The 16,259-nt window shown below is 41.9% G+C and overlaps 1 long non-coding RNA gene across 23 annotated transcripts in view; it reads left to right on the forward strand.

Annotated features, from left to right (window-relative positions):
• Positions 1-16,259, forward strand: part of LOC123788947 (uncharacterized) — a 208,557-nt gene that overhangs the window by 130,559 nt on the left and 61,739 nt on the right. The window contains exon 10 of one of the 23 annotated variants that reach the window (XR_015723845.1): positions 9,832-10,021. The exons of 21 other annotated variants lie outside the window; for them this stretch is intronic. This is a non-coding gene — a long non-coding RNA (uncharacterized LOC123788947). Of the gene's footprint in view, positions 1-9,831; positions 10,022-11,247; positions 11,428-16,259 lie in introns of all 23 variants that reach the window. One more of the 23 variants, XR_015723844.1, reaches the window with a different exon arrangement.

Consider the following 16,259-nt stretch of genomic DNA (forward strand, 5'->3'; position numbering starts at 1 on the left):
TTGGTAGATTTTTTTTCTCGGATTGTTATTTCTTGTGGTATTTTGTTGTGTTGTTTTTCTTGTTCTATGGATGTAATTATTACTTCTTAAATATTTCTAGGGACACTAATAAAAGTTGTTTTTTGAGTTCCTTCTAAAGTCTCTTCGCTCCCTTGAATTTTCTGTTTCTTCCAGGGTCCTTCTGTTGTTTATCTTAGTTTTCTCCTTCCACATTGCAGGCTCTCTTTAGATGTATTTCAGTCCCTGCCTCTTCATTCGTGTAAAGCTGAGGTGACATGAGGCTCACCGGGCTCTGTGCATGTGGGTGCACCTTGCCACAGGCAGCCTCCCCACTGGTGGCCCCAAGCCCGCCCTTGTGCTGGGGAGCCACCAAGTGTCCAGGTGCAGAGGGCTTGCCTTTGGGGTTCTCAGAACCACACTAACTGTTTGGTCCTCACCAGGCATTTTAATTTAGTTTCTTTAGAGAATTAATTTTTAATTTTTAGTTTTTGCCTGGGGGCCTATCAGTTTTGTTGTTCCCGGTAAAGACAGGGGGTAATGCATGGAAGGAATGATTGTTGATACTGGACTTACAGTTAATCTTTTCCTTTCTGCCATTCTCGTCATTTCTGTCCCACACTGTACTTTATTTTTCTGAGACTAGAGCCTCTTTGGGGTTTCACTGGGGAAGTCAGTGGTCCCCCTCCTCAACAGCAATCCTGTCAGAGGACTTCTGGGGCTGTAAGCTGCCTCTCTTCAGCTTTACCAGTCGGTACTTCTGGCTTCCAGACATTGGTTGAGATCTCTCAGGCCCCTGATAGTGTTTTTATTGTTGCGGGTGTATATCCTTTTTTTTTTTTTTTTTAAAATAACTGCAGTAGGGTCTTCCATGTGCCCTGACCACCACAGGTGGTCTTAGTCAGTCTAGGTTCTGGTAACAAAGTACCACAGACTGGGTGGCTTACAGACAACAGAAATTTATTCCTCCTTACAGCTCTGGAGGCTGGTCCTAGAGAGTTGTCTTCTTGCTGTGTCCTCACGTGGTGGAAGGGATGAGGGAGCTCTGGAGTCTCCTTCAAAAGCACACGCAGCCTGTTCCTCAGGGCTCCACCCTCATGGCCTAATCACTTCCCAGAGGCCCCACCTCCTAATACCATTAGATGAGTATTTCAATTTACAGATTTGGGGGCAGACACAAACATTCAGTCCCTAATAAATGGGAAGTTCTTGCACTCGCTGATTTGTCAGAAGTGTATCTGAAGAATTAAATCAGCTCAGGAAGAGATACGATGGGGGCACAAGAACTGCAGTGGGTATTGGGGTAATCCTCGGAATAACTTGGCCGGGAAGGAGCAGTGCGCTGATGTTATACAGATAAGGCTTTCCCGCCATGGAGGCAATCACCATTCATCACGGAGCCCTCTCAGACTCTTCTAGCTTTGTTGCTAGAAGAAAAGATGCATCTTGTAAAACATCCAACTTCGTCATTAAAAAAAAAATCTATGCAAGTAGTGTTGGTTGTTGCTGATCTTAAGACAAGTATAAATGTGGGTATGCTTACTTTTAAATTTCTTCTCTGCCCTTTGGCATGGGAGTTCCGGAGAGAATCTTCCATTCCTTCATTTCTAGAACTTACATTCCTTAGGGGATAGACCCTCACAGTACTTCTCCCCTTTCTTGTAAGAAGCATCTCATAGTCTTCCTTCTCATTTCCTTTGTGAAAAAAATTCCAGATTATTATTGATCATTTCTTTCTTGTATTTGTTGTGTAGTTCCTGAAAATGCATAGTAGATGCAGATGGGAAAAATGAGATGTTAGCTAATTAGTCCTCTAACTTCCCTGACACAAGTGATATTCATTTGTGTCTTAGAAGAAACTCTGAATTGATGTTTCCAGTCTTATCATTCCTTCATTTTACTTGGAAAAAAATAGCCATTTTCTTGTGAAAAACCCCTAGAGATCTTCCCCAGAGGTCCTCCATAGTTAGGGACCCCAGCATAACTGAGCCTAAAGCAGAATTGTCAGGCCTGTCTGATCTCTGATGTAGTACCAAGAGCCCCAAATCTATCTCTAGGGTTTGCAAAGTAGTACAGTACAGTTGGATATTAGTTATTCTTAGTGTAGTGGCATAGAGGCAACTGAAGATTGTAAAGGTCCTCTGGTGTCTGACTTCTGTTTCCTTTAAGTTGTTTGCCAGCTTAGAGCCTTTTGGACAGCTCTGGATCCGAGAGCAGGCCCTCCGAGGCCATGCCCCTGGAAGCAGATATGGACATGCTTATAATTTTATTGTATTTCTGGCATTGGCTAGAAAAAGTATCATCAGCCTGTTGTAGGTACCTTTCTTCCCAAATTTACTTTCTTCCATCTACCCCCCCATAACCTGCTGGAGGTGAGGAATGTGTTTGAATACAGGTTATCAGTTGTATACTGAAAAATGACGAGCCTAAAAAGAACATTCTGTGAGCTTTTAGAACGCTCTTACACTGGTTCTGGAACCTGGAATATTGATTGACTATTTCCATTGGATGAGGGGAAGCCCAGCAAGCTCCTCCTCCTCCTTTGGAGACAGTATAGGTGGTCCCGAAGAAAAGAGACAGCCATGATAGTTGTCAAATTGGTTGTCTATCACTGAAAGTAGTTCAGATACAATTTCCCTTTGGTGGGGCCAAGGGGTCCAAATCAAATCATATTCTTCAGGAGAACTTGGGGTAAGAAGACATTTAGGGAGCCCTGTCTGCCCTCCCCCCACTTTTTTTGAGGGGTGGTGGTGGTAGGGGCAAAGGGAGAGGGGGAGAGAGAGAATCTTAAGCAGGCTCCACATTGAGTGTGGAGCCCAACCCAGTGCTCAGTCTCACGACCCCAAGATCATGACCTGAGCTGAAGTCAACAGTTGGATGCTTAACTGACTGCGCCACACAGGCGCCCCTGGCCCTCCTTGTTTATAGATGTAAAATTTACACGTGGTGGAACACACCGATGTCAAATACATTCACGTAACCAAACCACAGTTAACGAACATTTCTACCCTCCAGGTTCTCTTGTGCCCGCCATCCAGGCTCTCACCATCCCCACTGGTGGCAAATGCTTTCTGATTTCTATCACGATAGAATTCTTCTTTCCTGTTCTTGACCATCATATAGATAGGATCATAGAGCATGTACTCTTTCAAGTCTGGCCTCTCACCCCAGTTCTGTGTTGTGTATCAGGTGTTCATTCTTCCTTTACTGCTGGGTGGCATTCTGTTACATGAATGGACCCAATTTGTCACTCCATTTTCCTCTTGACAGGCATTGGGGTTGCCTTCATCTTTTTAGCTGTTATGGGTCTTAAGCTGCTGTGAGCACGTCCTCTCTCACTCACATCCCATTTGAGATTTAGGCTTAATTGCTGAGCCATACCAGACGTGTATGTTTATCTTCATGAGAAACTTCCAAGCAGTTTTCCAAAGTAATTGTACCATTTTATGCCCCAGCCAGCAGTGGATGAGCATTCCAGGTGCTCCAGTTCCTTCTCAGCATTTGTCTGTTGTTGGTTTTTCTGATTTTAGCCTTTCTTCTGGATATGAAGTGGTTTCCCCTTGTGATTTTTATTTGTATTTCCTTGATGACTAACATGTTCTTATTGGACATTTGTAGATCTTCTTTTTTGGAGTATCTCTTTCATGTTTTACCCATTTTTAATTTTTTTTAAAGATTTTATTTATTTATTTGACAGAGACCGCCAACGAGAGAGGGAACACAAGCAGGGGGAGTGGGAGAGGAAGAAGCAGGCTCCTAGCGGAGGAGCCTGATGTGGGGCTCGATCCCTGAGCACCAGGATCACGCCCTGAGCCGAAGGCAGACGCTTAACGCCTGCGCCACCCAGGCCCCCTACCCATTTTTAATTTTTGAGGGGGTCATTTTTATATTGCATTGTTTGTCTTACTGTTATTGATTGATAAGAGATTTTATATACATATAAAACCTGGAAATCTTTATAGATATCTCAGAAAATTGTGATGCAAATATATTCTTCCAATCTGTGGTTTACCTTTCATTTTCTTAAAAATGTCTTTTGATGAGCAGAAGATTTTTTTTTTTTAAAGATCTATTTAAGAGAGAGAGAGAGAGCAGGGGGAGGGGCAGAGGGAGAGGGAGAGAAGCAGACTCCCTGCTGAGTGGGGAGCCCAATGCAGGGCTTGATCCCAGGACCCTGAGATCCTGACCTGAGCCAAAATCAAGAGTCAGATGCTTAACGGACTGAGCTATCCAGGGGCCCCTTACGAGCAGATGATTTAAATTCTGAAGTCAATTAATCAAAGTTTCCCCCTATATTATCAGTACTTACTATCTTCTAAGTAATCTGCCTTCCCAAGGTTGTGAAGGTATCCTTCTGTGTTTTCTTTTAGAGACCTTATATTTTAAACTTTTGTGCTTTGGTCTGTGAACCATCACAGATTAATTTTTGTGTATCGGGTAAGGTAGAGGTGAAGGTTCTTTTTTTTTTTTGCACGTTTCCCCAGTTGTTCCAGTATGATTTGTTGAAAAGACTTTCCTTTCCTCATTGAATTATTTTGGCACCTTTGTTGAAATAAGTTGCCTATATATGTGTTGGTCTATTTCAGAGGAAACTGAAGAGTGTTTGTATAGACTACATGTGGTACACACTTAAGTCTAGGAAATGAGTTCATGTTGGTCAACTTTAATAAGCCTCAAGTGGCTAGCAGTCTTGGATTTCTATATAATGGAACCTTTGCATCAAAAGTCACTGACAGTTGCTGTATGGGGGCCATTTTTTGCTTACTAAGCCAGCTGAAGCTTCCAGAAGTTCCAGTGTTCCCACATTAAATAAAATCTCTTATCTGCAAAGAAATAATGCTATCAAATCTGCGAGGTCAGGCCTCAGCCTGCAGGCAACTTCAAAGAGAACTAAACAGTAATTTTTCTTATTTGAAAACTGGATATGCATGGATTCAGCATGACTGATTTGGAACTCATTATAATTAAGTGTGGGTCAGACTAAAAGATATTACTCTTTTAAAAAAATATTTTATTTTATTAGAGAGAGAGAGCACGAGCAGGGGGAGGGGCAGAAGGAGAGGGAGAAGCAGACTTCCCACTGAGCAGGTGATCCAATGTGGGACTCCATCCCAGGACTCTGGAATCATGATGTGAGCTGAAGGCAGATGCTTAACTGACTGAGCCACCCAGGTGCCCCTAAAAAATACTACTCTTAAGATGGACATTTTTCATGATGTAAAGAAGCTTGTGAAGAAAAACTTGTTTTAATAACTTGTGCACATTGTTTGCAAAAATAGATTTGCTGACTTGAAACAAATCTTGCCTATGGGTAGAATCTCTACTTGGAATGGTTTTGGTAAACAGTTTTACATAGTATTTTTACTTGAATATAGTAAAAAAAAACTATTTTCTTTTAAAAGATTCCTTACTTTGAAAACCAAAGGATGAATACCAAAGTTATTTTATTAAAAAGGTAAAATAAGTGGTGATAATCTCTTTTTGGCACCCTGAATTTTAGAATTTTAACTTCATGTTTTCATGGTATGGCCCTGTAGTGCAGTGGTTGAGCACAGGACTCTGATGCTGGCCTGTCGGGTTGGGGACACTAGCTCTCCTGGTCCCTGACAGGCAAAGGACTTATGCCTCTGTGCTTTGCCCTAAAACCCGGACAGTAGGAGTGTCTGAAGGTTTAGCTATGCTGGGTCATATGAGCACTATGTAGCTTTTGGCCAGTGGTAACATTGTATTACTTTCATAATAAAAACATATGCAAATAGGAAATTTTTTTAGAAAGAAAAAACAGAAAGCAAAAGTATATTACACTGTCCTATGATTTAGGTACCTCACCCTTCACAGGAGACTTCCCAGTTGGTTGAATTGATCAGATTTTACTCTTAATTCCTGTTCTCCCCCAAAAGGGTATAGAACTAAAGGATTTTCTTTTGAGCTCCTTGGGAGATATATGCCCGAAAATACAAGAGGCACTTCATGCTAATTACTAGAATTACTTTTGTCTCTGTAAAAAGATTTTACAAGGAAAGATATTCTTTTAAGCCCATGTCTTCCTTTCCTGCTTTGCTCAGTTAACCCAAGTAAAAAAAAATCCACTCACTTGAAATACCTACGACCTTCTCTAGCCTGTGTTTGGACTTGTACAGTTGTGCTCAGCTCCTGGCCCCTGTTTTTGCTTTCTCTAGCGATTTCCTGGCCAGAGCCGGAACTAGAGCCGAGTCTGTGAGAAGTGGCTGCGACAGGCCTTTTTGCCCACTCGTCTTCCCCTCAGGACTTTGGAAGGAGGGAAATGTCTGACCCTCACTGTAATCCTGTGTGCACATACCCAAAAGCAAAATCCAGCTCAGGCCAAATGCAAAGGTTGCTAATGCACTGTTGATGATGTAATTCCAGGTGAAATAATGATGTTTTGGTTACTCATACAAACCAGGTTTGCCCATAGAATGAAATATGAGCTTTCCACACGTTGTCATGGGATGGCCGTCTTAGTCTATGTGAAGTATTTGTCTTTGTCGTACCTGTGTGGTTAAGGCCTGAGGAAAATTGATACCGTTACAGCTGACTTACCGGATCTTACAGTATTGAAGGATCTTACAGTATTGAAGATGAGACTTCTCATGAAGTCTGCTCAAAGTCATCGAGCTTTTGTTTACGTTCTTGGTGTTGTTTGGCAAATGCCACAGGTGCCACATCTCCTGATGTGACATACGGGACAAACGCATTCTACAAGGTCACTTTCCCTCCCTGCCATCCCAGCGCTCTCTCATCCCCCAGCAGCTCCTGCACACATTACTTGTTTACTCCTTCACCCCACTTCCTTTCCTCTGTAGCTGCAGCCCCTCCCATGTCACAGAGAAAAAAAAAGCCAGAGGAGAGCTCACCCGGGTTCTTGCCCCGTCCACACACCCCATCTGCGCCTGCCTTGTTCCACTTGCCTCCTGTTGCAGTGGAAGAGGAGTCCTTCTTCCGCATGCCCATGGCTCTGGATCCCAGCCCTAGCCTCCCTCACCTTCTCAGAGCCGTTTTCTCCGACTTGATACCTGCCATTCACTTCTGATGAGCATTTAAGCCTAATGTCTTGTCTTACTAATTAAACACACACACAGACACACAGACATACACATAGACACAGACACACGCACACAGATCTTCAGTGTTGCCTTGCCTTTGGGTTCCCTCTGCATTCACTTCTCCTGCCAGAGCCAGACTTCTTGGAAGAATTGCCCATATTTGTTGCCTCCGCTTCCTCATTCCTGCCCCCTCCTTGGGCTACTCCAGGCTGGCTTTTGTACCTGTGACCAAACTGGTACTCTCTGGCCAAAGCCAGTAGTCGCCTTCCTATCCTGCTGTTGCCACATGGATCAGGTATGTCTGGATTCTTAGCTTCCCTGCATGATCTCACAGCAGTGACAGCGTTTGGTGTCCTCTCCTCTGGCCTCCCACACCCTGCCCTGGCCTGCCCCTTTGGCTTGTTCTCCTCGTTGCTGTTTGCAAGTTCTTCCTCTCCACCTCCAATCTCCATGCTTTGTATTCAGATGCCAACTGGACATTTCCACGTGGATACCTTTTTTTAATAAAGAATTTATTTATTTATTTGAGAGAGTCAGCACGATCGGGGGTGGGGCAGCAGAAGTAGAAGCAGACTCCCTGAGGAGCAGGGAGCCCCATGTGGGGCTTGATCCCCGGACCCTGGGATCATGACCTGAACCAGAGGCAGACGCTTCACTGACTGAGCCAGTCAGGTGCCCCTCCACATTGACATTTTGCTAACACCTCATATCCAGCGGATTCCAAACTGATCCAGGTTACCCAGGCTTGAAACCTGTGACTTACCCTTCTCGCTCCTCCCCTTACAAATCCACAAAGAAGCCAAATCTGGTCAAGTTCTCAAATCCATCTGCTTTGTCTCCGCTGGGTCCCTGCCGACATTCATCACTTTCTACCACAGCTCCTGCCTTAGCACCCCTCTCCCTGCCGTCGCTAGTCTCCCCCGGTTCCGTTCTCCCTGCCTGCGCTTCCATGACCGCATCCAGAGTGATGCTTCTGAAAAACGTCTGCATCGTGTCCCTTCTCTACCTGAACTCACCCATTTCTGTAATCTCTTGTCCCCAAATTGACTGGACTTCTGTGGGGTTTGTATTCTCTCCGCATGCATAAAGAAGTCATCAAAGCCCTGGAATTCAGGCAGAGAAGAGTATGTTCAGGAGAAGAAAGTATGTTCCACTCCACACAGCAGAACCTAACAACCCCCACTGGACGTCAGTCCCTCGGCCCTCCAGAGTTCCTGATGGCGGGCTTCCTACTACTCCCTTCCCCCACTTTCCTGGCCGTGCTTCCCAGCTCCAGCCTCTCCCCGCTGTGGTTCTCCTGCTCTGTTTGCCCTACTTCTCTTACTCAGCAGCTCCCCTCTTTGCGGAATGTTCTGACCTAAGTTGCATCACTGTCTCATCTCAGCTTGTCCTCAAAGCAGATTCTGAATAAGGGTGCCATCGGATCCAACCCAACCATGTGAGAGCTGTGTGATGGCTCCGAACCTCGGTTTTCTCATCTTTAAAATCCTGCTCTGTAAGACTGTAGTGAAAGTTAATTTGTTTGTGGAAAGTGCCGAAAACTGTCTGACCCATAGTAGTAATCAATCAAACTTGCTACCATGATATAATAACCTGTGTTACTGAAAGTGTCACTTCTTACAGATTTCCATTCCTGTAGACCAGACCAGAGCCCCTTCTGTGTGTACCAATAGTGCCCTGTGGCTCCCTTAAATCATAACTGCTAGTCTGATGAGGAAGGGTGAGGCCATCCTGCTCACCATCCAGCACCCAGCCAAGTGCCTCGTAATCGTATACAGTATCTACCATGTAGTCAATAAATATTTTTTGAACAGTTTTAATAAAATGACTTACAGAAAGAGCATTCCAGTTATGCTTATCTTCTTATCTTTAATAAGGCACCCTTTAAAAAATAAGACATAACAGGGGCACCTGGGTGGTGCAGTCAGTGAAGTATCCGACAACTGGTTTCAGCTCAGGTCACGATCTCAGGGTCATGAGATGGAGCCCTGCATCGGGCTCCACGCTCAGCATGGAGTCTGCTTGGGATTCTCTCTCTCCCTCTGCCCCTCCCCCTGCTCTTGCTCCCTCAAATAAAGAAATAAATCTTAAAAAAAAAAAAAGCAAAGACATAACAAACCAACCGTAACTGTGCTCCAGGGGTATGTGTTTAAATTCGGCATTACTAGGTGAGCCTGGGCAAGCTCTCTGGGTATCAGTGTCTCTGGAATAGCTTTACCTGAGGGCCTTTGTTCAACCCCCAGATCCTTCAGTTCTGTGACAGCAGTTTGCAGCAAGGATAGAGTACATTTCTAGGATACTCAGAGTTACCCTCACAGCTGTGTTCTTTCCTGTTAGCTGAGCAGAAGACGTCATCGTGCTGCTTGGGCTTGCAGGTTCTTTCCTAGTTGTGGGGAATTTTTCAAGCTGGCTATAATGAGAGGGTCTCAAAAAACCACAGAGAGGTCTGGTACGTTCTCTTCAAGTTACACATCATGTCCCTTCTTATTTTCAGTTTTGATCTTCTGTGTTGCTGAGCTGACTTCTGTAATTATGCTGAAAGAATCTAATATCAGAAATAAGGTCTGTCTTACTTTGATACCTGTGCTGTTTATATGGCCAAATCAGAAGCTTTTTTCAGGACTTCTCATTCTAATGATTTCTTTCTTTCTTTCAAGTGTTTGTGTGTGTGTGTGTGTGTGTGTGTGTGTATGTATATATATATGTATTTGTATATATATATTTGTATATATATAATTATTAATTGTAAAATACAATATAAAATTTACAGCTTCACCATTTAGAAGTGTACAGGTCAGTGGCATTGAGTCTATTCGGGTTGTCGAGTGGCTGTCACCACCATCCATCTCCCGGGCCCTCTGATCTTGCAAGACTGAAGCACCATCTGCATTAAACAGCACCTCCTCCTTTCCCTTCTTCCCGCCTCTGTCTCTATGGATTGACTGCTCTAGGGACCTCATGTAAGTGAATTCATACAGTATTTGTCCCTTTTGTGACGGGTTTTTTTCACTTAGCATAATAGCCTCACTGTTCAGCCTTGCTGTAGCATGTGTCAGACTCGCCTTGCTTTTTAGGGCTCCGTAATATTCCTTTGCGTTCACAGACCACATTGTGTTTATCTGTTCATTCGATAGTGGACACGTGGGCTGCTTCCAGCTTTTGGCTGTTGCAAATAATGCTGTTGTGAACATAGATACACATGTATCTCTTCAAGACCCTTTGAATCATTTTGGATCTAATGATTTCTCGAACCTTCCATCTTGATGTTTCTGTTGTTTTCATGGACTCCTGCCTTCCTCCTTTGGCCACTTACTACCCCTCACCCATTGACCTTCTTCACTATTTTCCTAATAGTGTCCTGCTGTGGAGATCCTCATGCTTCAGTATGACCCTCACAGAGCTGTTACGTGGAGAAAACTGTTTGACGACTAAGAAGTAGGATTTGTTCCGACCTCCTGCACACTTGCCAGTGCCTGTTTTCTAAAGGGTGTACCCCTGGTTCTTAAATTGAAAAGGATAAAAATCCCTTAGGACAGATTTTGGTGACTGGAGACCTTCCGTATGTTGAAATTTAACTGTTTATAGTAGCGTCTTCTTGATCTGTCAGTCCTATAATTATGACATATTTATTGTCGTGAAAGCAATATATAACAATGGTAAGAAAGCTGTAAGGTGTGGAAACCATATCACACACAGCACTCCTGAAAGGCAACTATTTTTAACATCCTGTTGCACATTCTTCTTGTCTTTTTACTGCGCGTTTTTGCATATTTAGGATCATTATTTTTTTTGTATTTATTTTTTGTACCTAGTAAAGTATGAGCATTCTCAGGGCACCTGGGTGTCTCAGTCGGCTAAGCACCCGACTCTTGGTTTTAGCTCAGGTCATGATCTTGGAGTCGTTGGATCAGGCCTGCATTGGGTTCTGTGTTCAGCATGGAGTCTGCTTGAGATTCTCTTTCCCTCTCTCTTTGCCCCTCCCCCCTCTTGTGCACACACATGCACTCTCTCACTCTCAGATAAATAAATCTTTTTAAAAAATAAAGTAAAAGCATTACCTTGTTAAAAAGGTCTTTGCAAATATTTTAATTATTTTGTATGGCTGAAAAATATTTATAAGGTGTTCAATAGTTTAACATTTTCCCAATTATAAAAACAAGGTTTCTTTTTCTTTTTTTTTCTTAAGATTTTATTTATTTGGAAGAGAGAGCACAAGCGGGGGGAGCAATGGAGGAAGAGGGAGAAGCAGACTCCCCTCTGAGCAGGGAGCCTGACATGGGGGTTCGATCCCAGGGCTCTGGGATCATGACCTGAGCCGAAGGCAGATGCTCAATGGACTGAGCCACCCAGATGCCCCCAAAACAAGGTTTGTTTTAGAAAATGTAGTATCTCAATATCTTAATATTATAAAGTAATGAAAAATATAAATTCTCTGCCCCTTCTTCAGCTTTTTAAATTATTCTTTTCCACTGTCTTTTTGAGATCAGCTTTTGTACTCCCCATTTTTCTGTGCCTCCCTCCCTCTCCCCTTTCCTTTCTCCTTAGCAGCACTGATATGATACTCATACACACCTTTGTATCTGGCATTTTCACCTAACATCATATCTTGTTATGAAGTATTCTCCATTAAACACATGAATTTGCTCTCATTTACTTAGTCTTATGCTCCCCTCCACTTTTAGATATTTAATAGCAATTTTAGGGCATTGTAAGTATGTCCTTGTGCAGTTATCTTTCTGTATATCTGTGATTGTTTCTTGAGGTGGTATTTATAGACCTGTTCTGAGTCAGAACAGTTTTAAGGCTTATAAAAAGACACTGCTGGTTTCCTGGACTGATGGCCTCACCTCACTCCACCAGGTTACTCTTTTTGTTGTTCATCTTTGTGAATTTGATGGCTGAAAAAAAAATCTTGATGTTTGCTAGTGAAATTCAACACTTTTTCATGTTAATTGGCCTTTTATATTTTGGAGTGCCTGGTCTGTTAATATCTTTTACCTTACACATTGATAAATGATACAGAGTTTACTACTCTGTTGCAAGTATTTAATTTTTTCTTTACCTTTCACTGCAGCTGCTTTTGGAGGTACAGGACATGTATTGTACAGAACAGTGTAGTCAGCTGGATTCCCGTTATGTAGCCTTTTGTTACTTTTTTCATTAATTCCTTTCCTGTCTCTAATTCAGAAATGTTTCCTTCTGTGTTCTCCCCACCCCCCACACCCCTGTTTACATTTAACTCTTCAGTCTTCAAAGAATTAATTTTGGTGAAGGCTATAAAGTAGGAGCTGACTTTAGTTTTTCTAGAATATTCTCTTATTCACATGTGTGTCTAAAATCCCAGTGGAGCTGAGATGTGAACCAAACAAGTGCTTTTTCTTATTTTAGTGTCTCGATTTTCCCACTGGAAAAAAAAGGAGGCTGTGATATACGTGTGGAAGGGAGGAGCCAGGAAGAGGGACTGGTACCATCTCTCAGAGCTTCACCCCTGTGCCCAGAATGTACCCTGTCTCCTTCTAGCTCAGGAAGTAATGATGCTCAGCACAGGCTGGTGGAGGACCGAGATAGCAGCAGTAACAAAGGTCAGAGGGCCTGTGAGTTAGGAACTAAGTGGTCCAGAGTGAGCCCTTCTAAGTCTTCACCCTACTTCAGTTCTTCACCACTCAGATAAGCAACCAGGGCTGTGCTCATTGGAGACTTACTCGAACCTCAGGTTACAGATGGAAGGCAGCACATAGTGAAAAAGAACCCTAGCCTAGGGAGGTCAGAAATCTTGGGTCCAGTTTCAGCGGCCAGTCTATGCAACATAAGAAAGTCTCTTGATTTCCCTAATTTCCTGATTTATTGGGAATTGGGGAATTGAGATGTATATTCCCTGAGGTTTATTCTCAATGAGTTATGGTCTAGGCAAGTGGCCGAGCTCGTTTGTGCTGCGAATCCGTTGGTAACTAGTTCATCTTTCCTTAATTCAGTCAACCAGTGTAATAGCAAGTTCAGTAAAGTGATCCCCGTGTCGCTTAATACTCTACCTTGGAGAATTTGCTTCTTGCTTTCTTACTTTTCCGAACTGTTCTTAATCAAGCTTCCCTTCTGAAAGACTTCTGCTTTTCCTTATAATTACTTGTTTTGCCCAGCTATCTCTTATGTTTACGAATTAAAGAAAGTTGAGCTAGGAAGTGCTCAGACCTTGTCCTGCCACTTCCCCAGAGCTGTGGTATACATTTTTCTAAAAAGCTGAAATAGAAATGTGAAAAGCATTTCAAAAATTGGGAAACATTAAAGTGATACAAGTAATGTCTAGGAGCTCCAAATACCTACTCTCAACCATGTTGTTTATTGGTATTAATAAATTATTTGTTAACGTTATCAGTAACAGAAATTGCATTGAGAAACAGACAACCACAGGCCAAGCCTCTCCAATTTCAAATATCTTTACATTAACATACTCTGTTTTAGAGAAGTAGCACAGAGAATAGGTCTTAAGTAGTTTTTGTATAATAATAGTAAGTCATCTATCAGTCAACCCATTATAGTCATGAATGTTTTAACATTCCTCTCCCACTTTTTGATTTCCAGAGCCAGTGAACATGGTTTGATGTCTGTGGCATAATTTATTTAACACATAAGGATAATTCAGATACTATTTAATGATGATCTTTTACTAGTTTAGATCCACAGATGAAAATGTCAGTGCATTGACATTTTCCTCTTGAGAGTGTATTTGCTGTAATAAAATACAGTGACCACTTGAAATCTATAGAACTTGGGTGGAACTTGATAAATCCAAACAGTTTTCTCCTCTGTGCCCCAGGAACACGCAGCACTATATGTTAAATAAAGCATAAGTATTTATACGTAGCTGCAACTGACTTTGTTTGATGACAATTATGTATTGCCTGATCTTTAAATAACATTGAAAAATAGCCTTTAAAATCAACCTTGGATGAATGTGACCGTCACAGAAACTGTTCCTTTATTAATTAAACTTTCACTTCTTACGGTGAATTGCTTTGATCTCATCAGTTGTTTTTTTTTTTTTTTTTAATGTCCTGAGGGCTTTGTTTTCAAGGCTTCCCAACAAGTTATTTTTTCTCAAAGGCCATAATATATTCATGACTCAATGAATCCTAAAGATAGTATTTTTAAAACCCTGTTATAAGCTTATTTTTCTTAGTGTGCTAGTCTGCTGCATAATTTTCTTTGCTGTGGGTCACATGATTCCTCCCGTCTGTAACACACGCACTTAAAATTTTCACTTCCTGATTGAGCCATCAAGATTATGTAAAACGTAAATCAGTCTAAATACCTAAAAGCAGGAATTTTAAGGGAAAGAAATGCTTGTTTTCTTTTTCTGTTTCATTATTGACACCTAAAAAATCGGGAGTGAGTGTGTGCCTGCCTGTTTGTACTTGGAAACAAGAGACGGTTAGGGAATTTTTTTTTTTTTTGTCCCCTCCCTTTCAGATTGAATCAGACTTTGCTTTCATTATAAAAATAATGTAGCAACTAGATAGACCGTGGGAGTAGTAGAGTTGCAGGACTGAAATCAAAATGGTTCCGATGACTGAGAGAGCTGTTCATTTACTTATTACTCTTTTCATGATCTGAATGAAGAGTACAGCATCTCTCGGAAGGTAACGAACGATCCGATATTTCAGAATTGTAAATGGCCATGTAGCCTTTCTGCTGCCTGCTGTAAATGAAAGTAATTTCTCGCAGGCTGGATGACACTTGTTTTATCACGGATCTTAAAATCCTTCACATTTTCTCAAAGCAGTTTTGTAGTTGTCATAGCAACAGCATGACATTTGGAGGGGCTTTTAAGTAGTTCTTTAGCTAGAGTTAATTAATTTTATTAACTTTGGGTGTTTTTCTTTCCTGCTTCTCTCTGACCAACAAAGGCCATAATTGCTCAGATATGTATTTTTCGTGTTTATATCTTGGTGACTACAGTTTGAGGACTTGGTGTTTTGTTAAGTTGTTTCAGGAAAAGAACAAGAATATAATCGATTGATTTCAGATAGGTTAAACTTGGGTGTTGGTTACTTCTCTGTAGAATTGCACTGCCATTGTAGGACCAGAATTTAGTTTTATTTAAAGAGGTGGATTATGGGAGATGTTCCCCCCAAAATGTAATGGTGACTTGCTCCAGGGATTACAACTGTCCTTTGGTTTGATTCAGATATATCTAGAATAAGAGTTGAGGTACGTGGAAGGGAATGCGTCAGACTTAGAGGAGAAAATGATTTCTTTTAAAAATGAAACACTCAGCTACGACACCAAAAGCATATTCCATAAAATTTTTTTAAAAATGGAATAATATGGACTTTGTCAAAATTTAAAATGCAATACTTTTGAAACTCTAAAATTTAGTAAAATAAATTATCCTCTAGGAAAGTTTGTGGGAATCTTCTATTGGGAGAAAGTAGGTCGGGATCTTCCGTTCATAAAGCTCTGTGGCAGAAATTCTTGCCAATACGGTGATTGGTGAGAAAGGAAGCTCTTCTCTTGGGCGGGCAGAGGGTCAGGAGAAAGAATGATCCGTGCTAGGTCTGGGTGCTGGGACTTTAAAAAGTATCAGATGGTCAGTGCTTTTGTTTTCTTATAAAAGTAACCAGAGAAGGACACTTTAAAAAGCTCATGTGAGTTTCAGGGGTTTTAATGCTAAGGCCAGTATCCTTACTGTTCTGGGGAGGATCTGTTCAACCAGGGGCAACGGAAGACCATCGGGGTAGCCCCGTGTGCAGCCAACAGCAGTAAAGGTGCTAATGCACGTCCGGTGATGTCAGGAGTTACGAGTTGGCGGTTTCAAAACACTGCAGTAAACAAGGTCAAAGTGTCCCGTTTTGCTGGAAGAAGGTTTGTTTTTATGAGCTGGACAGTACGGGGATGAAGTAATTTTTCAAAACAAACCGAATTTATATGCTTTCTGTTTGTTTGTTTTACTTTTGGGGTTTTAAAAAATTAAGCAGATGAGATTTAGTAAGGGTCCCCTTTTTAAGCAGAATTATACTTTTCCCCTGTTTTTATTTTCTGTTGGTTTTCTGTAGTTTTCACAGAGGAAATGAAAAGAATTCTGATCTAGGGATTTTTTAAATGCAGTTTTAGAGAGCAAGCTGTGACCCAGTATAGGTAACTGCCAATCACAATCACTAGTAAAATATTCCTTGTGATTGTGTACCTTTCGCTCTTCTTCAG

Source organism: Ursus americanus, chromosome 3 (assembly GCF_024610735.1).
Source record: "Ursus americanus isolate L20-20 chromosome 3, mUrsAme1.1.p, whole genome shotgun sequence".
Classification (NCBI taxonomy): domain Eukaryota; kingdom Metazoa; phylum Chordata; class Mammalia; order Carnivora; family Ursidae; genus Ursus; species Ursus americanus.